Raw genomic sequence first — 24841 nt, forward strand, 5'->3', positions numbered from 1 at the left:
AAAAGCCGGTCAGACTGGGAGGCAGGAGGTGGAGGGATCACACGAGGGATCAATGAGGGTCTGCCTGTGAGATAAGCTGCTGCTCTCTTCTCTGTCAGGCCCAGCTTCAGGAACATCTAATCCCATCTGCCCACTCCCAATGAGCTAAATTGATTTGTATAGCCTAAGGATTATCATCGCAAGAGCCTGCAGCCTCAGGGGAGTTCTGAGGGACATGGACGTTGCAGACTTTTTCACCAACCAGGAAAACTTTTCAGTCATCACCCAAGAGGTCCAGCTGAAGATGTAAAAGGTGGTTCATAAGTCCACGCTGCAACTTGACGAGAAGAGTGTGAGGCAGCTACCATCACTGGGGATGTCCTAAAGTTGACGTTCAAGCCTCTTATTATCATTTTCAACTGGCCCTTCATTGTGATGATCTTTGACCATTTCATATGTAGCAGCCTTTTCCTGGGCAAGGTCATTAATCTAATCTAAGGGTATGCCCACCCAGGAGCGAAGGCACCATGTGACTTTGGGCATCAGAAACAACACAAAAATGTCTTGGGGAATGGGAGATTTCCCCAATGTTTTACAGTTTTTCCTGAAATCCAATGAGAAATGCCTCTATCTTTAAGCATCTTGTAATAAATAAATGCTATTAGTGGGGGGAAAATAATATAAGGTGAAGTTTTTATTCTTTATCTTGTTATTTTGGAAGACATGAAGAACTTCCTCATTCCTCCACATTCTAACTAGAAATGGGAACACATTTTATGTTCAAGTCTGCAAAATCTATTTGGCTTAGATTTTAGGTCCTTCTCTATGGATCTGATAACATCTTTTTTACATTAAAAAATAGTTTCATCTTTGTGTGTGTGTGTGTGTGTGTGTGTGTGTGTGTGTGAGAGAGAGAGAGAGAGAGTTTCTTTTTATTTTCTTTTTTACATAGCTCTGGAGTACCAGTGGGGTTTTTGGTTACATGGATGAACTGTACACTGGTGAGGTCTAGGATTTTAGTGCGCCTGTCACCTGAGTAGTACACGTTGCATCCAATAGGTAGTTATTTGTCCCTCATCCCCCTCCTACCCTGCCCCCTTCTGAGTCTCCAAACTCTGTTATACCACTCTGTATTCCTTTGTGTACCTGTAGTTTAGCTCCTACTTGTAAGTGAGAAAATAGAGTATTTGGTTTTCAATTGCTGAGTTGCTTCACTTAGAATAATGGCCTCTAGTTCCATCTAAGCTGCTGCAAAAGACATTATTTTGTTCTTTTTATGGCTGAGTAGTATTCCAAGGTGCATATATATATATATATATATATATATATATACATCTCCTAAGGATTATTATCTCAAGAGCCTGCAACCTCAGGGGAGTTCTGTGGGACATGGACATATACAAAAATATATATGTAAATATATATTTTATGTATTTATAGATTTATATTAATAAATATATATAATGTGTTTATATAAAATATTTTCTTTATCCACTTATTGGATGATGGGCACTTAGATTAATTCCATGTCTTTCCAACTGTGAATTGTGCTGTGATAAACATGTGTACAGATGCATTTTTGATATAGTGACTTTTCCTTTGGGTAGATACTCAGTAGTGGTATTACTGAATTGAATGGTAGATCTAATTTCAGTTCTTTGGGAAATCTACATACTGTTTTCAATAGAGGTTTTACTAATTTACATTCCTACCTGCAGTGTACAAGCATTCCTGTTTTACCACATACACACCAATATCTATTGTTTTCTAACTTTTTAAGGATAGCCATTCTGGGTAGGGTAAGGTGGTATTTCACTGTAGCTTTAGTTTGCATTTCCATGATGATTAGTGATGTTGGGCATTTTTTCACATATTTGTTGGACATTCATACATATTATTTTGAGAAATATCTATTCATGTACTTTGCCCACTCTTCGATGGGATTATTTTTTTTCCTGCTTATTTATTTGAATTCCTTGTAGATTCTGAATATTAGTCCTTTGTCAGATGCATAGCTTGTGAATATTCCAATTCTGAGGGTTTTCTGTTTATTCTGATGATTATTCCTTTGGCTGTGCAGAAGCTTTTTAGTTTAATTAATTCCCATTTAATTACTATTGTTTTTATTGCACTTGCTGTTGGGGTCTTAAACATAAATTATTTGCCCAAGCCAATATCCAGAAGAGATTTTCCCAGGTTATCTTCTAGAATTTTTATGGTTTCAGGCCTCAGATTTAAGTCCTTGATTTATCTTGAGTTCATTTTTGTATAAGGTGGAAGAGAGGGATCCAGTTCCATTCTTCTATATGTGGCTATCCAATTTTCCCAGCATTATTTATTAAATATGATGTCTTTTCTCCAATTTGTTTTTGGATGCTTTGTCAAAGATCAGTTGGTTGTAAATATTTGGTTTTGTTTCTGGGTTCTCCATTCTGCTCCATTGGTCTATGTATTTACTTTGATACCAGTACCATGCTGCTTTGGTTATTGTAGGCTTGTAGTATAATTTGAAGTCAGGTAATGTGATGCCTCCAGATTTATTCTTTGTGCTTAGGATCATTTTGAGTATTTGGGCTCTTCTTTGGTTCCATATTAATTTTAGGATTGTTTTTCCTAATTCTGTGAAAAATGACGTTGGTATTTCGATAGGAATTGCATTGAACCTATAGATTGCTTTGGGCAGTATAGGCATTTTTACAGAATTGATTCTTCCAATCTTTGAGCATGAAATATATTTCTATTTGTTTGTGTCATCTATTATTTCTTTCAGTAGTGCTCTGTAGTCCTCCTTGTAGAGATCTTTCACCTCCTTGGTTAAGTATATTTCAATTGTTTTTCTAGCTATTTTAAAGGGACTGAGTTCTGGATTTGATTCTCAGTTTGGTCAATGCCAGTGTATAGCAGTGCTACTGATTTTTGTACATTGATTTTTTAGCCTGAGGCTTTACTTAATTCATTTCTCAGATAAAAGAGTGCTTTGGATGAATCTTCAGAGTTTTCTAGGTATAAGATCATATCACTGGCAAACAGAGATAGTTTGATTTCCTCTTTTCCAATTGGGATGCACTTTATTTCTTTTTCTTGCCTGATTGTTCTAGCCAGGACTTCCAGTACTACTTTGAATAGAAATGGTAAAAATGTGCATCCCTGTCTATTCCTAATTCTTAGAAAAAATGTTTCAACTTTTTCCCATTCAGGATGATGTTGGCTGTGGATCTGTCATATATGGCTTTTATTACTTTCATATATATTCCTTCTATGGCTAGTTTGTTGAGATTTTATATCATAAAGCATGCTGGATTTTCATCCCATGCTTTTTGTGGATCTACTGAGATGACAATACGGTTTTTGTTTTTACTTCGGTTTATGTGATGAATAACATTATTGACTTGTATATGCATATGTTGAACCATTCCTATATCACTGGAATGAAACCTATTCCATATTTAGGTACTGTTGAATTCAGTTAGTTCTTTGTTGAGAATTTTTGCATGTATATTCATCAGATATATTGGTCTGTAGTTTTTTGTTGTTTTGTCCTTTGTTGGCTTTGGTATCAGGGTGATACTGGCATCATAGAATGAGTTAAGAAGGATTTTTGAAAACTTCTCAATCTTTTGGAATATTTTTAGTGGAATTTATACCAATTCTTCTTTGAATGTCTGGAAGAAATCAACTGAATTCATCTATTCCTGGGCTTTTTTGTTGTTGTTGGATTTCTTTATTTTATTACTGACTCAATCTCACTGCTTGTTATTGGTCTGTTTGGAATTTCTATTTCTTTCTGATTTAAGCTGAGGGTTAGGGGAAATGTATGTTTTCAGAAATTTATGAATTTCCTCTTGTCTTTCTAGTTTGTGTGCATAGAGGTGTTCATAGCAATCTGGAATGATATTTTTTATTTCTGTGATGTCATTTGTAATCTTCCTTTCTAATTGAGCTTATTTTAATTTTCTCTCTTTTCTTTTTTTTAATCTAGCTAGTGGTCTATCAATATTGTTTATCTTTCAAATAATCAGTGGCATATTCATTGACCTTTTGTACTTTTTTTGTTTCAATTTCATTTAGTTTTGCTCTGATTTTTGTACTTCTTTTCTTCCGACAGTTGGGGGTTTGGTTTGTCCTTGTTTCTCTAGTTCCTTGTGGTGTGATATAATGTTAGGATGTGAATTTCTGATCATTCAGATTTTTCTGATGTAGACATTTAGAACTATAAACTTTCCTCTTAGCACTGTGCTGTATCCCACAGATTTTGATAAATTGTGTCACTGTTGTCATTCATTTCAAAATTTTTAATTTTCATTTTGATTTCACTGTTAATCCTGAAATCATTCAGGAGCAGATTGTTTAATTTCCATGTATTTGAATAGTTTTGAGAGTTATTTTTGATTTATTTCTAGTTTTATTTTGCTGTGGCCTGAGAAGATATTTAATATGATTTCTATTTTCTTAAATTTGTTGATACTTTATTTTGTGCCTTCTCATATGGTCTCTCTTGGAGAATGTTCCATGTGCTAATGCAGTTTTTGGGTACAATGCTCTTTAAATATCCGTTCTGCCCATTTGTTCTAGAGTACAGGTTAAATTCAGTATTTCTTTCTTCCCTTCCTTCCTTCCTTCCTTCCTTCCTTCCTTCCTTCTCTTTCTTTCTTTCTTTTTTGAGACAGAGTTTCACTCTTGTTGCCCAGGCAGGAGGGCAATAGTGCGACCTCGGCTCACCACAACCTCTGCCTCACGGGTTCAAGCAATTCTCCTGCCTCAGCCTCCTGAGTAGCTGGGATCACAGACGTGTGAGGCGTGTGCCACCACGCCTGGCTAATTTTGTATTTTTAGTACAGACAGGGTTTCTCCATGTTGGTCAGGCTTGTCTTGAACTTCTGACCTCGGGTGATCCGCCCGCCTCAGCCTCCCAAAGTGCTGGGATTACAGGCATGAGCCACCACGCCCGGCAGTATTTCTTCATTGACTTTCTGCCTCTATGATCATTCTAGTGCTGTCAGTGGAGTGCTGAAATCCCCCACTCTTATTGTGTTGCTATCTCTTTTCCTAGGCATAGTAGTAATTACCTTATGAATCTGGAACTTCAGAGTTAAGTGCATATATATTTATAATTATTACATCCCTTTGTTGAATTGATCCTTTTATCATTACATAATGGCCTTCTTTGTCTTTTCTCTTTTTTTAAAGTCTGTTTTATCCAATGTTAAGAACAGCTACTCCTGCTCACTTTCAGTTTCCATTCGTGTGAAATATCTTTTTTCACCCCTTTACCTTGAGTCTATAGGAATCCTTACATGTTAGGTTTGTCTTATGAAGACAGCACCTATTTGATTTGTGAATTTTTAAATTCATTCTGCCAATCTTATTTAAGGTGGATCATTTAGACCATTTACATTCAATTTTAATATTGAGATGTGAGATACTGTTCCAGTCATCATGTCTATTGTGACCTAGTGACTTTGTTTTCTTCATTGTGTTGTTGTTTTATAAGTGTTGTGATTTTATGCTTTCAGGAGTTTCTGTTCTGGTGTGTATTAATCTTATGTTTCAAGATTTAGAACACCTTTTATTATTTCTTGTAGGATTGCTCTAGTATTAACAATTTTACTCCACATTTGCTTGTCTGACAATTTATTTCTCCTTCATTTATGAAACTTAGTTCTGCTGGATACAGACTTCTTGGAGGATAGTTACTCCATTTAAGGAGACAAAAGATAAGGCCTCAAGCCCTTCTGGATTGTAAAGTTTCTACTGAGAGGTCTCCTGTAGTATGATAGTTTTTCCTTCATAGGTTATTTGATTTTTTTTTTTCCTCACTGTTTCTAGAATTCTTTTCTTCCCATTGACTTTAGATAGCCTGATGACTATAAGCCTTGGTGATGTTCCTTTTGCAATGAGTCCCCTGGGAGTTCTTTGAGCTTCTTGTATTTGGATATCTAAATCTGTAGCAAGGCAAGGTACGTTTTCCTAATTAGTCTCTCAAATAGATTTTCCAACTTTTTACTTTTTCTTGTCTCTTAGGAACACCTATATTTCTTAGGTTTGGCTATTTTATTTAACCCCATGTTTCTTGCAGATGGTTCATTTATTTAAATCCATTTTTGTTTATTTTGTCTGATTGGCTTAATTCAAAAGAGACAACAATGAAAGTCTTTCTTCTACTTGGTCTAGTCCATTGTTTGAACTTTCCACTGCATTTTGTAGTTCCCTAAATGTGTATTTCATTTTCAGAAATTCTGGTAGGTTTTTCTTTAAAATATCTGTCTGTTTAGAAATGTTTTTACTCATATCCTGATTTTTTTTAATTCGTTTATGTTGGCTTTCATCTTTATCTTGTATCTATTTGAGTAACTTAATAATCAACCCTTTGAATTATTTATCTGGTGTTTCTACAGTTTCGTTTGGATACACTAATAGATAGTTTGATATTTTAGGGATGTTTTAGACCCTGTTTTTCATATTGTCAGAATTATTTTTCTGGCTCCTTCTCACTTGGACAGACTATTCTTCTAATGACTTTTGAATTCATTTTTGATTGAACTAGGTTGTCTTTTTAATTTGTTTTCCCTTAAGGATGTGACTTTAATGTTTATAGTTTATTGTCACCTAGCTGCAGCTCCGTGTACTTTCAGTGGTGCAGACTCGGTATGAGTCCCTTGGTTATAGAGAATCTTTGTGCAATGGCTTTCTCAGATGGTGGTTGTGGTGGTGATGTGCTGGATGTGTGAGCAGGTTCACTGTCTCCTGTAGGGAGTTTTTAGTCTGGTTCACAATTTAGGCTGCAGCCTGCTGCTTCTTTCAAAAGATCTGTGGTTTCTTTCAGTTTCTCTGTTAAGTTACTGTGTTGCTTCTGAAAAGAAACTGCTTTTCTTGTGGCTACTGAAAATGAATTCCTCCGCTTTCCCTGAAAGCAAAGTAGTTCTATAGCCAGCAGCTCTCACTTGGAGAAGACCACACAACTCCAGCAGGGCAGCCTTTTGTCTCTTGATTTCCCCTCAAATCTGATGACACACACTAACCCCAGCCATCTCTTGAAACATGTCCTCGAGCATTCAGCACAGTGGTGAGTCAAGACAGGCTGCCCAATCCAATTGCTGGGGCTGGATGTCTCTTAGGGATTGAAGGCTGAAGGGAGGATTGAAACTGGAGCTCTGGGAACTCCCAGTCAAGTAACCTGAGCAACAGTTTCATCTTCTGAAAAAGGTCTTTTTCTTGATTTCACATTTTACATGTTTATCTTAAACATTTATATTCCTCAAAGATCCTCTAAACTAAATACAATCTCCTCCACATCATCAGGATAAACACATTTCTAACTCTCAAAAGGTAAGTATAGTAAGTATCATGGTAGTGGAATTAAAATATATGATTGCTACATTTTAAGTTATTAAGTTATGAGGTCAAATTTCAGAAAGAGGAAGAGTAAGTAGAAATGGAATTTCTTGGGAATGTTTAATTAGTTATATTACATCTTTACCAACAATAAATAAAACAAAATACTTCATTTAACCATTCTTAATTGCTTTCACTTTTTAAATGGTTTTAATCTATCATCACCTACTTTTTAATATCTATAATCATTAATACAATAATTTTCAGATTTTCAAAATGACAAATGCTTGTATTTTTATCAGAAAGTTTTAGGATGTTTCAGATTGACAAATATGTTGTTTTTTCCCTTCCTAATTTAGAAAGCTAAGTCTTTAAGTTGCCTTAAGTCACATGTGACACCTCCATGTTATAATATGCATGTTGTCAATGTCTTGGGGACAGAAATGATATGTCTAGTTCTGAATTTCAGCAATTTTTATATTCCAGTATTATAAAAATTGTTCAAACCATTGTAAAGATTTTATGTTTCATAACAAAATGAAATATGCACTTAAAATTTAAAAAATCAAAGTCTTATGGCACTAAATATACTTTCCTAAATCTCTTAACTTTACAGGGAAATTTATTTCACTAATCTTTTTTATGTTCTTCTAGCAGTTGTTTCTAAAACACTCAGTTATAAGTTCATATAACTATTTTAACTTACTATGTTATTGAAAATGTCTCTATACATTTATATGATAAATGTATGCAAATGTGTGCAGATTATACAAAATATTATCTCAATTTTATAAGGCAACAAACATCATAAGTGTTGTGCAAAAGATTTAAACAGACACTTCACAAAAGAAAATATAGAAAAGTCCAATAAACCAAATGACAAATTCTCAAAATAATTGGTCATTGGGCAATGCAAATATAAACTACAATGAGATATCACTACACATCTTTCAGATAAGAAAAATTTTAAATATGTGATAATTCCAAGTGTTAGCAAAGATGAGGAACAACTAGAATTCTCATAGTTGGTAGAAAAAAAATAAATATTTGAGAAACTATTATTTTATAATATTAACATAGACTTTTCATACAATTCAACAATTCCACATTTAGGCATTTACAAGTAAGAAATAAAAGCAAATGTCCACACAATGCCTTGCACACAGATATGTAGTATTTATCTTCATAAAGCAGAAACTGAAAAAGGACTATGTTTATCAGCATATGAATGGATAACCAAATGATGGTGTATTCATACAACGAAATACTACACAACAGTAAAAAATATTCTGGAACCAAATAATATAGAGGATTCTTTAAACACTGTCGAGTAAAGAAATCAGACATGAAAATGCATTCCACGTGGCTCCCTTTTATATGAAAATCTGGAAAGACAAATCTATTACTGAGACAGAATGGATATTAGTGGTTGCCTGGGGGCAAGGAAGTAGAGGTTTTATTGGTATATGGTATAAAGGCAGTTTGAGGGTAATTAAAATTTTTTTTGTCTTATTGTGAGGGTCGTATAGACATATGCCTTTTTCAGAACTCATTATATGTTGACAAAACTAAATTGCATTCATTGACCCCTATGTGACAGGTGTTTATAAAAATTATTTTTATTCTATTAACAAATATTTAAAAATTATTCAAATGAGGCTTTATTTATTTGTATTTTTAATGTAGTAGCAGAGCAATTGCTGGGAGGAAAAAGGTTCCAGTTAACTAGTGTCATTTTTCAAGAGATAAGGACTTTTTTCTCTAAATGTAAGACTATATACATTATAATTTATTATAAATACATTTATCACTTTCATACAAAACCTAGGCATTCAAACAGAAACAAATTGTCCATCCCCAAGAAATAAAACAACTAATACGTGCTTTTGTTGGTTAAGTTAAATGTTTATACAGAAAAATAGCTCCTCCAAAATATGAATATCATTTATATTATCAACAATTGAATGTGCTTTTTGTAAAAATTTTAGTAATCTAAATAAGGAATATTTTTCTGTCATATTAAATTAATAATATTTAAGTTAACATATTATATTATATAAACAATTATTCATTAAAAAGGAAATACAGTACTTCCTGGCTGGTCACCAGGATTAAAATTTGTAGTCACATCACTGAATTCAAATTGCAGATTTAGATTTTTGACTCTGAGCACAGACCTGAGATTAAATAACACTGGAGACCCAATAATATCTTCATATGAGAGTAACAACTAATCTTAAATAATAAGCACCTACACAATATTCACAATTAATTTAGAAGTTGTGGGGGCATGTTCTGCTGGTTGTGCCTACTACTTGGGTTTAATATCCATCCTGCAGTAAATGAGTTATATGGGCAACAGGCTAAACCAATCTAAGCCTTGAGAGATATAATAATAGTACTGGTCATGCAGGATGATTGTTAAAATGAATGACATAATTAATACAAAGCACTTGGGTCACAATTAAGCATCAAAAGTACTATACAAATATTAAATATTAGTATAGGATTCATTTCTAAAATAACTTCTCAAAAGTAATGCTAAATATTGTTAAAATTAAACAAATGGCAAACCTCTTCTTTACAGCTATATTTCATATTTTTAAAAAGCTAAATTATCTTTTATTACAAAACAGATAAATTAATATTTGTATAGACAGTTGTAAATATAAAATTTCAAAATATTTCATGAAATTTTTATTATTCATGAAGGAATTAACCAATGGTCTACATATAATTAAGAATATAAGTATAAATATATCTAAAATGTCTTCTTGGGTGACCAAAGAGTAAAAATTTAAACCAAATTCTCTTGAACCACATTTTATAGACAATCAAATATGCTATGAATAATATAGTCACCCAATATCTTTTCTTAGATTTGAATTCATTCATAATAACTCTGATGTAAATAATTAAAATATTTGCTTTTGCTTCAAAATCTATTTTATATTGCATCTTATTTCATATATAGTGTTAGTGTACATGAAATCATAAATGAAAGTTTACTTTATTAAATGCCATTTTAGGATCCATTGCTATCTTAATCCATGTTCACTGTAAAACAGAGCCTGGGCCAGGCATGGTGGCTTATGCCTGTAATTCAAGCACTTTGGGAGGCCAAGGCGGGCAGATCACGAGGTCAGGAGATCGAGACCATCCTGGCTAACACGGTGAAACCCCATCTGTACTAAATATACAAAAAGTTAGCCGAGCGTGGTGGCAGGTGCCTGTAGTCCCAGCTACTCAGGAGGCTGAGGGAGGAGAATGGCGTGAACCCAGGAGGCGGGCTTGCAATGAGCCGAGATCGTGCCACAGCACTCCAGCCTGGGCAACAGATTGAGACTCCATCAACAAACAAACAAACAAAAACAGAGCCTGAGACTAAGTAATAAGTAATAATCCTCATTACCTTTGGGAGGTCATGTTCCAAGGCAGGTAGAATGATGCAAAGGAAAGTGAGGCAAAGAGGAATGTGAGTAAAGGCAAAAAGGATGCCAAAGGTTGCCTTCTTTCATCACTCCTGTTCAACATAGTATTGGAAGTTCTGGCCAGGGCAATCAGGTAAGAGAAAGATATAAAGGGTATTCAGATAGGAAGAGAGAAAGTCAAATTGTGTCTGTTTGCAGATGACATGATTATATATTTAGAAAGCCCCATCATCTCAGCCCAAAATCTCCTTAAGCTGATAACGAACTTCAGCAAAGTCTCAGGATACAAAATCAATGTGCAAAAATCACAAGCATTCCTATACACCATTAATAGAGATCCAAATCATGAGTGAACTCCCATTCACAATTGCTACAAAGAGAATAAAATACCTAGGAATACAACTTACAAGGGATGTGAAAAACCTCCTCAAGAGGAACTACAAACCACTGCTCAAGGAAATAAGAGAGGAAACAAATGGAAAACATTCCATGCTCATAGACAGGAAGAATCAATATCTTGAAAATGAAAATGGCCATACTGCCCAAAGTAATTTATAGATTTAATGTTATCCCCATCAAGCTACCACTGACTTTCTTCACAGAATTAGAAAAGAAAAACTACTTTAAATTTCGTACAGAACCAAAAAAGAGCCTGTATAGCCAAGACAATCCTAAACAAAAACAACAAAGCTGGAGGCATCATGCTACCTGACTTCAAACTATACTATAAGGCTACAGTAACCAAAACAGCATGGTACTGATACCAAAACAGATACATAAACCAATGTAGCAGAACAGAGGCTTCAGAAATAACACCATACATCTACAACCATCTGATTTTCGACAAACCTGACAAAAACAAGCAATGGGGAAAGGATGCCCTACTTAATAAGTGGTGTTGGGAAAACTGGCTAGCCATATGCAGAAAACTCAAACTGGACCCCTTCTTTACATCTTATACAAAAATTACATCATATTCTTAAAATCCTTTCACACAAAAAATGCCCAGATTTTTCTGTCAAAATCGTTTGACAAAAACCATGCAATTATTGTGCAACTATGGGACTCACTTTGTACCTCACTCTTTGGGGTCCCTGAAGAATTAAGACTTGTTATATGTCTCAAAGCAATGACTCATGCTTTGGGTCTTAAGCATGATGGATTTTAAGGCAGGTCATCAGTCCCTCCTGAGACAACTAAGCTAAATATTAACCAATTGTTTCCACAATCCTTAGTGCAGGGGAACCTTGCACATGAAATTAAGTTCTTCTGCACAGAAGGGACAAACACCACCTACTCTTCCATTTCTTTGGACAAAGTTTGTCAAAATGGCTTTAATTCTGGAAGCAGATGCAACTGTCCACTGTGCTGAAAATAGAGAAAAAACATTTTGTTGTTTAGTACTAATATCTACTATTCTAGAAAGAGCAAATTTGTTTTGCTGTAAAATTAAGGTGCTGATGATGGTAAGAAAAACTTGAGTTAAAACCGTGACATGTCTAGATGATTTGTGTGTTATAAAAACAGGAAAGTATGATATTTTTTAAAGTAATGTAGCTCAAATGATCTTTTTTGTATAATACACGTCTGCTGTTTAAACAAGGATCCTATAATTCTTTTTGCCTAGACAGCTGTTCAAAGGCTATTAATTTATATCACAAAATGAAATATAACAGTGTGACTGGGTTGATGGTACTACAGAGGCATTTTTAGAATTCTTAGTACAATGCACAGTAAATTTCACAAGTTATATTTCCAGTATGATTCTATCAAGTTAAATGACCTTGGAGTAGACTATTACGGGCAAAGATACTTCTGTTCTAATCGACTTCAGTTATTAAAGTCATCCAGAAATTTGTCTCATATTGAGAAAAATTTATCCTCTACCCCCGATGGCTACAACAAAGGGTTCGGGCTATTTGTTCCAAATCTCTTATATAACTCTATTACAGAGCTATTATGCATGTTAAGAACATCTAAATCCAGTCTAGTCTGATATACCTGGCTATTATCAGAATTTGTGAAAATGCCACTTATTTAAAAATTATTTCTTAAGACTGCTCATGTATAGAAAGTTTCTGAATATATTCAGACTTCCTTTGCAGTAGGAAAAAGGATGATAAAAGGATATGAAACACTTTGAATAAAAATTAAATATTACCAAATGTATTACAATACTGATTATAATAACTCTAAGTAATTTTTTTGTTTGTTTAAAAAATTAATGTATCGCTATTGATTGGCAAGTATGCTACCAAATCCTGATGATTCATTCCTGATATTCCAAGCAATGAATGGACACAATATCTTAAGCGTTTACCAGGACATGTTCTTGCAATTTAAATATATAATAACGTATTAATAATATAGTTTTTATCATTCTATAAGTATCAGTTAAAGTTACATAATAGCCAAAAATCTAATTGCAGTCACTCACTGCCTAACATTTCAGTTAATGGTGGACCACATATATAATGGTAGTCTCAGAAGGTTATAACGGAGCTGAAAAATTTCTATTGCTTAGTAATGTCATAGCCATCATAATATCACAGTGCAACACATTATTTATATGTTTGTGGTGATGCTGGTGTAAACAAACTAACTGTGCTGCCAGTCATCCAAAAGTACAGGACACTAGGAGGCCGAGGCAGCGGATTACGAGGTCAGGAATTTGAGAGCAGCCTGTGCAATATGGTGAAACCACGTCTCTACTAAAAAATACGAAAAAAATTAGCCAGGTGTGGTGGCATGCGCCTGTAGTCCCAGCTATTTGGGAGGCTGAGACAGGAGAATCCCTTGAACCAGGGAGGCGGATGTTGCAGTGAGCCGAGATCACCCCACTGCACTTTAGCCAGGGTGACAGAGCGAGACTCCGTCTCAAAAATAAATAAATAATAAATAAATAAATAAAATAAAAATAGGACACACAATTTTGCACAGTATGTAATATTTAATAAGTATAGTAAATGGCTATGTTACTTGTTTATGTATTTACCAGGCTATACTTTTTATCATTATTTTAGTGTGTACTACTTTTACTTATGAAAAATGTTAAATGTTAAACAGCCTCAGTCAGTCCTTAAGGAGGTATTCCAGAAGAAGGCATTATCATCATAGGCAATGACAGCTCCATGCGTGTTATTGCCCCTGAAGATCTTCCAGTGAGACAAGATGTGGAAGTGGAGGACAGTGATGTTGATGATCGTGACCCTTGTTTGTCCTGGACTAATAATGTGTTTGTGTTTTGGATTTTAACAGAAAAGTTTAAGAAGTAAAATAAATAAGTTGTTAAAATAAGAATATAAAGTAAGAAAATATATTTTACAGCTGTTCAATGTATTTGTGTTGTAAGATAAGTGTTATAAAAAGAGTCAAAAAGTTAATTTAAAAAAGATTTTTAAACATAGCATTTCAATATCCTTTGACCATTGTGGTATGAATAAAAGTTGCTTGAATCAAGAAAGCAATACAAATTACTGCATCAATACTATGTATCTAGAAATACATAAAATGAAATGAAAATGATTAGTGAAGGAATTCATCTTAAAAGTCAATTAACTTACTGAAATTTAAGGATAAATGTTATGAACCAATTGTAAATAGGGGTGTTTTCCTAATTGTGATAAAAAGAGGGCTTGGCATATCAGTGTCAAGATGTATGTGTCCTATGAAACATCTTCATATTTTTTATTTTGAATGCTCAAACTGATCATTTTTACATCCATGCTTTCTCATTAAATTGATTTTCTTCACCAGATACTGCTTCAAGCTGTCTACTTCTAATACCACTCTTAAATTCTGTATATTTTTTGAGGTAGTTCTCAAGGTCTGTTCCCATCAGAAGATGAAGTTGATAAGTAATATGGAATTTGAATTACATATATCCCACTTTAGGTAAAGAAGTTAAGCTCTCCATCTTACAAGGCTGTGGATAAGAAAGGTTTTTAACTTTTTTTTTTTTTTTTTGTCAACACCTAAGAAAAAATGTAATATTTATTCTTCTGGATAGAGAAGGAAAAATATATATATATTTCTAGAGTTTTCCTCAGGCACATATCTACTACCAGGCTATATCACATCTTTCAGAATTTGAATTGGATAAGCTTTCTTGCCACTGTTTTTAAAATAAAAAGCTTTAGACCCTCTTTGTTCCATATAAAATTATTGCACAAAATACTTTTAGTGTTCTCTTTCAAATTGTACCTGTTGCGCTTATTAGTTTTATATAAAAGCAAATAGTGACAAAGTCAATGCAAAAAAAAAGTTACTAACACATTATTAGAAGCTCAGAATTTTAAGGGGTAGCCAGAGGAGCTAATTTAGAAACAACAGAAACTAAAGAAATTCTTAAAATTAAAAAGAGAAACAATAACTGTATTATTATGATTACAGAGTTCATACCCTCGCTCTGTTCTTCATTCACTCAGATACGAAGTCCTTTTTTTTTAATAAAATAAATGGTGATCACTAAGTCAATATCATGGGTGGTACATGATTTATACGTCACCATATCATTAAGTATTTTCTTTAAGAGAGATAACGTGATGAGGACATTTTAGATTGAAGAATAAGCATGCACAATGCATTAAAAGTTCTGAAAATGTGTGTAATATTCAGTAAACTGTAAGTAATTTCTCATTCTAGAAATATAGGGTGTGCTAGGTTGAGAAGAGACAACAATGATTTCTAGGGAGATGATCAGGCAGATATTTGCCTGTCAAGCTTAACTGTGAACTTTATTTACTAGGCAATAGTGATCTATTGTAATGTTTCAAATAGGTAAATATATGTTATATTTATTCTCTAGAATGATTCTTTTGGCATGGTTCAAATGATGAATGAAAAGATTGTGAATTTAGAGGCAGAATGTCAGCAAGGCTACACTCCCAACAGACCCAATAGAGGTGATGATAACTTGAACTAAGGCAATTATCAGTGTGGATATGAAGGAGAAAATTATCCCAGAAGTTGTTAAGGAGATAGAATTCTGAGTACTACAATAGCAGTTAAATGCCTGGGGTAAGATAAAGGAAAAAGTCAGAAATAACACTCACAGTTCTAGTTTTAGGGATTGCATAGATAAATCAGGAATCCAAATATTCCTGTTTCGTCTTCTCTCTCTCTAAGTTACCTGTGAGAGATTTGCTACCAATTTTAATTCTAAAGTTTCCTCTCTTATGGATATGGATATCTTAAAATTCAAAATACCTTTACCAATCTTCTAAACAGTAAAGAAAATAATCTCATATTTTTACATAATGGTTTCATCAGTGAAGAGTTTATAGGTATAATTTATTCTTCTGGCAAATGCTTTTTATGCCTTATGTCAAACATATATGCTATAAAATTAAGTGCTATGGGACTGTAACTATATGCAATAGTGAGGTATGAGCATAGATGTTGCTCATCAGAAAAGGAAAAATGCAAAGAGAGAGGTTAGGGTCAAAAGTTTGGTATGGAAAAGCATTCTAAGGATATTGCTGAAACAAATGAGCTATTTTCATAATGGCATATACTCTACTAAATCTATGTAGCTAGAATAAAATATTTCAGAATAATACAGAGAAAAAATGCACTGTTTAGGATGTTTCAAATTCTGTAGAGTTGACTATAAATTGTTGAAAGATCTGAAGTAATGATCACAATCTTGATGGAAATAATGAGACATGATCCACAAGAAAAGTCAGTGGTAAGGTCAGTATGGAACCACCAATTCAAAGTTGAGTTTCACTTTCTCTAGTATGTATGAGATGCTCTAGGTCTTATTTTTGCAGTTACTATGATATTTCTTAATTCTTTGAGGCTATAATCAACACCATAGGCAGAAAATTACAAATATTGTGATTGGGTAAATCAAACATTTTACCTATTACTCTTTTTCAGTGTCTTACATATTGCTTATGAGACTTTTGAGACCAAGTCTTAATATATGTAATTTCTAGAAATATTTAAGCTCATCTACATAATTCCCACTGGCCTGCTAATCAGAAAGTACTGATGTAGAACACTAAAAACTTCCAGATCTAATATCCAAAGGATATGAGATAAATAATAAACATTTAAATTCACCCCACATATTCTGTTCCCTGGTATTTACTGGGGAAGAATTTACAGTTTATGAAATAGAAATATTTAGGTATCTTGGATACTTTTGAAGTATGGATTTAGTAGGTGGACTCTCTTCCTTAAAATAATAACAATACACTTTCTTTGCAAATATTCCAAGTTTACTAAGTAACAAGTCTTCTGCTAAGTAATTGATTCACTTACAACCTCCCTTTTCAAGTGACCTATATGTAAGAATTAAAGAGGAAAGAAACAAGAAAAGCAGCTCAACTGTCAAAGAAAGGTTTAGTTTGGAGAATAAACCTGAGAGGGGCTTCAGGCCGAGTTAGGTCAGGAGCACTCTAAAAGACAAGAGTATTTAGCCGGGCGCGGTGGCTCACGCTTGTAATCCCAGCACTTTGGGAGGCCGAGGCGGGCGGATCACGAGGTCAGGAGATCGAGACCACGGTGAAACCCCGTCTCTACTAAAAATACAAAAAATTAGCCGGGCGTGGTGGCGGGCGCCTGTCAGTCCCAGCTACTCGGAGAGGCTGAGGCAGGAGAATGGCGTGAACCCGGGAGGCGGAGCTTGCAGTGAGCCGAGATTGCGCCACTGCACTCCAGCCTGGGCGACAGAGCGAGACTCCGTCTCAAAAAAAAAAAAAAAAAAAAAAAAAAAAAAAAAAAAAAAAAGAGTATTTAAGGGTTCAGGGCAGGAGAGCTTATCACAGGCTCAGAATGTTTTTGTGTCTTTTTGTCTTGCTTATCTGGGAGGAAGAGTTTGGTGTCTGTTCCCATACATCTTTCTGCAGCTGTAGGTATAACCCCCAAGTCTGCTTTTAGCTTCCTTATCTTAGTGCACCTAAAGGGAAAGGAATGTGCTTATTAGGACCCACCGTTTTACTGGGGCCCATTGTGTGAGTGTGAAGTTTGGTGGTTACCCAACAGACTTTTCCCTCTCCCCCTATGTCCAAGCTGTCTTATCTGTGTTTTACTGTCTGCTCTTTCTGGCGCTTGTTGTTAGAAAAGAAGTGATTTCCCTGAAATGCATGAGGTTAGAAAGGGAGCTGGAACTTAAAGTGGCAGTGTTTGTCCAAGATGAGGGTGCTCCTGCTCTTATCACTATACAGATAAGCAAATGATAGCTTTGACATGTTTAAACTTGTCCAAAGTCACATGTATTGTTAACTAACAGAATATTTGAGGTCACTAGTTTATCTTGAAAGGTCACCTATTTTGTCAAAATATATATGCTGCTTTAAGTCCAACTCCATAAGTACCTCTGCAAGGCAGCAGACCTCAATTCCTATTTTGTGGCAAGAAGTGCTTTCTGACCACTGAAGAACACTCCTTTGTTTAGAGGCTTAGTTGTCTTGTTCAGGGTCTACAGAATGCTAAAGAGTACTCATTAGAAAACAGGTTTGAAGTATCCTAAGTAAGAAAGTCTGTTTTTAGTGTTGTAAATCCATACTAAAGATCAAAATAACACCTTTAGAATCATTACGACAATAGAAATAATACATAAGATTAACTGTTCCACAGATAATTTTGCATGACACACCTTGCTCAAACCATGCAATTATTCCATGAAGCAAGTGTTATTTTTCCTCCATTATACATAAAGATATTTTTATAAATTTGCCATTATAATTATGGAACTTTAATGGCTCGAAGACGTCATAGTACTTTTAGCCAAGGTAGAGAAAACTTTCCTTTTCTACAAGTTACTGAGTTGAGATTTGTTTAATATTCTTCATTTCATAATCTGAATATATTTAAATTGTAAGTTGAAATAATACTAAAAGTGCATAATCTCTGAAAAAACATCTTTTAATTTCTTTATTTAAAGAATGAATATCTTTATTCTTTATAAATTGAGTTTTTTAAATTTTGTTAACATTGTGTTATATGAACCATTCATTATTTGGCCGGGATACTTTTTTTTTTTTTTTCTGCTCTGCTTAGTCAGGAGTTTGGATACCTCTTTCTGTTCAGTCATTCAGTGACTTAAGTCACTTGGGCTTGTGCATATGTGTTTGTGTTTGTGCTTTATAATAACCCTTAAGGGTTATAAGCACTGGTGCATAAAACAATATCATCCTTTATATTTTAAATGATTTTTCTATCAAAAATAATCAGTCATAAAACATAAACCAAGGATAACCCATAAAGTTCAATTATTTTTCTGGAAGCTGTATGAGAAACTTGAATTTGAATGAATTTATTTAAAAAAAGTCAATTTCTTCTCAATTCATTTTGAGGAATCTTGAAATACAACAGTTTTAGAGAGTTTTGTCATATAGAAAAAATATTTGAATGAATATTCTCCTAATATTTGGAAAAATATATCTTTATTAAAAGCTGTGTTCCGTATCCCTCAAAAAATCATGACAAAAATATTTCAAGTGAATGAGGATATTAATGTGTTTCATAAAATCATATCAACTCAATTTTATGGACCCTTTATAAAAATATTTAAAAAGTGCAATAAAATCAATGGTTTTTCAATTGTCTGTTTCAACTATAATCAAATTTCTACCTATTACAAGACAACTTGAAAATACTTATGCACAGATTATTAGAACTTAATAATTAAAATATAATATAGCACTTTATTGGGAATATGAAATCTAGAAAATAACTATTTTATTCTAAATTGTCTCTGTAAGGAATAAGAAAAGTGAAAATTCTCACATAATTTGATAATTAATGACAGTATGGTGAATTGTCAAGGAAATCCAATTGAATATAACTGGATGTTAAGTGACAGGCTCACTATACCTAGAAATTTTGTTTTCATAAGGACATCTTCTAAGGAATAAAATTAAGTCATTGTTGACGACAAAATATCACTGATCTTTGTTGTTTGTCACTTAGGAAAGAGCCGTTTAATTTGATAAATGAATTCTTAATATGAATGCTTATGCAGACTCTTAAAAAGTTATATATCTTACTAGAAGTAACAGAATTCCATAAAAAGTAATGGTTCCTTCATTCAAGTATGAAAAAAAATTACAATTATCTAAATAAGTTTCATTTGTTGGAGAAAAGAGGATAGTATTTCCCAATTACTTTTTTACCACACAAAATATTTATATTACTCCTCAAATATTTTTTATTTTGTTTTCTAAATGATCTTGCATTTTAACTATATCTGGCAGTGTAACAAGCGAATTAGTAAAATTTTATTTTTATTTAAAAATATATAAATACGGATTTATATAGATAGAATTACGTAGAAAGATAATACTATAATAGAGTATAATTACATAGTATATATTATATAAATATACTATAGCTTAATTACTTGCCACTGAAGTTAAAAAGGGTTAGAGAAAAGTCTACCAGCAAAAGTTATCAACTTCTATTCTGCGGATGGTAGGAATGTGGACAGGTTTTGAGGCATAGTGGTTTTTGCCAAATTTATCAATTCCTGGCACAAATATTCTTTATTATCATTTAAGATCAATACACTGAATATCATCTATTTTATTAATGATATAGAAAAATACTGTCAAATTAACTTTTTATGATAATAGATATTGTCTATATCTGCACAGCTTAATACAGTAATCACTTGAAACCTTGAAATGTGGCTAGAGAGATAAAGTGGTCTTTTGGCTATATGATACACCTTTGGGGAATAAGTGTAATAAAGAATCATGGATCAATACATAGCCCCAGCTTTCAAATGTGATAAAATAGTAATTTTAAATTTCATTATGCTCATATACTGGGACGAATTGTTTAATGATAGCATATGTTCATTTTCTATTTGGATTGTTTTCTATTCAGCTGTGAGAGTTCTCTTTATATTCTAAATACTAGTCCTTTGTTGGATATGTGATTTGCAAATATTTTCTTCTATTCTATAGCTTGTATTTTTATCCATTTAGTAAGTATTTCAAAAAAGGAATTTAAAAAAATTTTGATGAGATTCAATTTCTCATATTTCTTTCATGGATAATGCTTTTGGTGTCAACTCTAGAAACTTTTCACCTAGCCTTAGATTCCAGGATTTTGTTGCAAATTTTTGAAATTTGTTTACATAGTCTTATCTGAAGAAACATTAACTGTTACCTCAAAGTCATTACAGCTCCATGTTTTTGACTGCTGTTTACTTTGGCACAGGAAAATCTGCTAATTCAACCAAGTATCTCTGTGAGTTTCCTATTGCTATACTGTGTTGTAACATCCCTATTATGGTACAAATTAAGATAAATTTAGTTACTTAGAATGACACATATTTATTACCATACACTTTTAAAGACCAAAAGGCCAAAAGTTGGTAGGGATGCATCCTTTTCTGTAATCTCTAAAGAATTTTTATTTTTCTTGCCAATTTTGGCTTCTATAGATTGCTTTCATTCTTTGGATCATATCCCTCTTCCATCTTTAAAGCAAAGAATGGGGCCGGGTGCGGTGGCTCATGCCTGTAATCCAAATACTTTGGGAGGCCTAGGTGGGTAGATCACCTGAGGTCAGGAGTTTGAGACCAGCCTGGCAAACATGTTGAAACCCTGTGTTCTCTTAAAAATACAAAAAAATTAGCCGGGCGTGGTGGCAGGCACCTGTAATCCCAGCAAACTCAGGAGGCTGAGGCAGAAAATCGCTTGAACCCGGGAGGCAGAGGTTGCAGTGAGCCGTGATCACCTCATTGCACTCCAGCCTGGGCAACAAGAGCAAAATTCCGTCTTAAGAAAAAAAAAAAAAAAAAAAGCAAAGAATGGTTATTTCTCAATTTACATACTGTGACTGACTCCTGCAATCTTCTTCCATTTATTATTACTCTAGTGATTACATTAAATCCCAGATAACTCAGAATACTCTCTGATCTCAAGTTCAGCTGATTACTAACCTTAATTATATTTGCAACCTTAATTCCCTCCTACAGCATAACATAACATATTCACAATTTCCAGGAATTAGACCATGGGCATCTCTTGTGGGCTATTTTTCTTCCTACCACAGTATCTGTAAATGTCAACAAAACTGTTGAGCAGAATTCAGTTATTTCAACTAATCTCTTGACATTTTGTAGGAATTGACACAACAAAGAAAGATCATAATATCATTTTAATTTTGAAAACTTCATCTGACTTTCCTTCCCACTTGAAATAAGCTTCGCCACTTGATAGCCTTAGTTTTGGTTGCTACAACAAGATGCACTCAGAAATTTGCTAGTGTTACTTCAGTTGGGATTAATAAATAGAAAGCCTCAACTATTATTTGTTTTTCTTCCTTTTCCTGTCCCATAATACATAGCAATTTCTAAGCAAGCAGTGGTAGAGCAACCTAGGGGAAAATGTACCTTTCCAGTGTTAAAGCTTTTCTCCCAGGAGCTTTTAACCAGAGATACGAAAATAGTACTGAGCAAGAAACACAAGGTGATAACAAAACAAGAAAAGGCCATGTTAACACTACTCCGTAAAAACAATCCTATTAACCCGAGGTGAAAATAAACCTTGGACCATGTTGCTGAATATCCAAACTCTTCTGCTTAAATGGAGCTGTCAACTATAAAACAACCTTCTAGTAATGTTAGCTACGTCAGATACTACCTACTAAGATAATACATTTTAAAGAAATTCTTTCAGCATGTTGGATTGGGTTTGTCTCATTACATGCAAAGTATAATATCTACTTTATTTTACATATATTTTGAGTGTAGGAAAATGGAAAATAAAAATGATTGTCCATATATTTTTCAAAACATTTAAGGAGAAAATAAGCTTGGCCTCCATTGGTATTTAAATTTGACATCAATATTTTAATCTTAAAATTGAATTTTTTCTCATTTTATACAAGAAACTAGGTAATTTTACTTAATAAATACCACTATCTAATTGAACTTAGTCTAATTTTAAAAGTAGACATTTTGTAGAATCTTATATTGATTTCTTAGATATCACCAAAAAACTGCAATACAATTAAGTTAGTTTTAAATTAAAACTGTATTTTGCAGATTTAAGTACATATTTATTAAATAAATATTTATGGAGCATTTATTATATTTCCCATTGTGGATACAGCAGAGAAAATAGCCTCTTTCTTAAAGCTTATATTCTAATGATAGAAAAACACAAATAAACCCATAATACTACACAATATTACGTGAGATTATAAAATGAAGAAATTTAAAGCATAGTAAAAAGATAGACAAGGAACAGACATCTGTTTTCATAGTCAGCAAAGTTATCTCAGTTATAACCTTTTTATTACCTTGTTGGCATACAGCAGTCACAGACAATATGCAATTAAAATTTTTTATAAATAAGTAATATTCATTTACAAGACTCAGGCAACAGAGACACAGATAATGAACCAAAGCCTATTTTTATCCTAAGATAGTTTGTTTTATATAGTAGTAAGAAGATGTTATAAAATTATACTGTAACTAATGCACTTCAAAATATATTCTACTAAATACACAGTAAAACCTCAAAATTGAAGTAATCTTACTTAACTAGTCTCAAAATTAAAACTGTCACCTGTCACATTTAATTTTTGTTTTATCTTAAAGCAGTTTTAAATATGAAAAATATTAATTTCTATGTATAATGAATCCATGATTGCGGTGTTCAGCTATTTTATTATTTTGAAAAAAAAAAAAACAAATACATCAAGCGAGAATAAAAATTCAGATAGCCACCATTATTTCAAATCAACTGTGTTTTTACCCAAAGATCTAGCACTTTTAAATGGGAAAGTGAAGGATATAAATGAAAAGGAACAGTTGCAGAAGTTCAATGAAGATTGGGCAAAAGTTATGTGTTAAATCTGTATTTGAAGCTGTTGTGTTCATGCAAAGGTTTTGTCCTTTCCGTGATTATCAGTTCTGTTATGAGTACACAGAAGACATATGATACAGAAATGGGTCCCCAGCTCTCATCATATCTTCCTGGAAAATTAATATAGGGTCCAATGTACTGGGCATTGAGAATATAAAAATTAATGGAAAATTCTTCCTTTATATCAATAGCTAATAAACTACTGATGAATTGGCAGATAATTTTCATTTTATTTGCTTAGTTCAATCTATTTTCAATAAATACTTGGAGCTCATCTTGAAAAAATTATTTCAATTCCACCCATAGTGGGGTTTCCTTTTTAAAATTATAATATCAATTATGGGTAAGGTGTTTTATATCTGTTGTGTATTTGGTGAAAAAAAAATATATATATATATATATTTTTGTCATGTGTCATCTTTACCCAACCTAGTCTATGTAGTATATGCAGTTATTTTTTTAATGTCTATATGAACTAAAATTTAAAAACTTTTTAGAAACTCACTATAGAATGATAGCGAAAGAATTTCATTTTACTGAATCGGACAACTATATTTATGAAGATTTAGGAAACAGAGAAGAGTGTGTGAAATGAGAAGAGAGACTCAAATATTATTCATTATAATTAATAACTGCCTGCAGTCTAACATGTATCCTACAAGGTGAAAATAATTTTATTGTTGTTCTTAATAAAAATGTCCAACAAATCCCTTCAGAGGTTTTACTCATACCTGAGTAAATTCTTCAAAATGATTCAGTTTCATCATGTAATTAGAATGGGATTTACCATTAACATCCCAAAATTATATAATTAATTACATTCAGCTTTAATTACAATTACTAATTGATACAAGGCCTCTAGCTTAACTCCTAGAGGTAATCAATTTTACGACAGGCATTTTGAACAAGTGGTTAGATCACATTAGTCTACTAGTTCATATGAACTGGCTAATTAGACAAAATTTTGTTTTGCTAAAAATCTCAAGAAAACAATACCAAGAAATTCTGTAGGCAAAATTTCTCCCAAATTTATTTATTCATGTGATTTTCACCTGGATAAAAAGGTTCTTTCTTTGGTTGTCAGCACTTCCAATAGTCTTAACTATGTTCTATCCTTTAAGTCCTTCTCTAGTTTTTCCCTTATTCATTTTCTTGTAAATGTAAGGTAGAATATTCTACCCAAGTTGATCTATTTATTTTTCAGGTTCTTTCATGTCATCAGTGCCAGCTGTAGTTTTTTGGAATTTCACTTATGGTATAAAT

This window comes from Symphalangus syndactylus, chromosome 7, assembly GCF_028878055.3.
Source record: "Symphalangus syndactylus isolate Jambi chromosome 7, NHGRI_mSymSyn1-v2.1_pri, whole genome shotgun sequence".
Classification (NCBI taxonomy): domain Eukaryota; kingdom Metazoa; phylum Chordata; class Mammalia; order Primates; family Hylobatidae; genus Symphalangus; species Symphalangus syndactylus.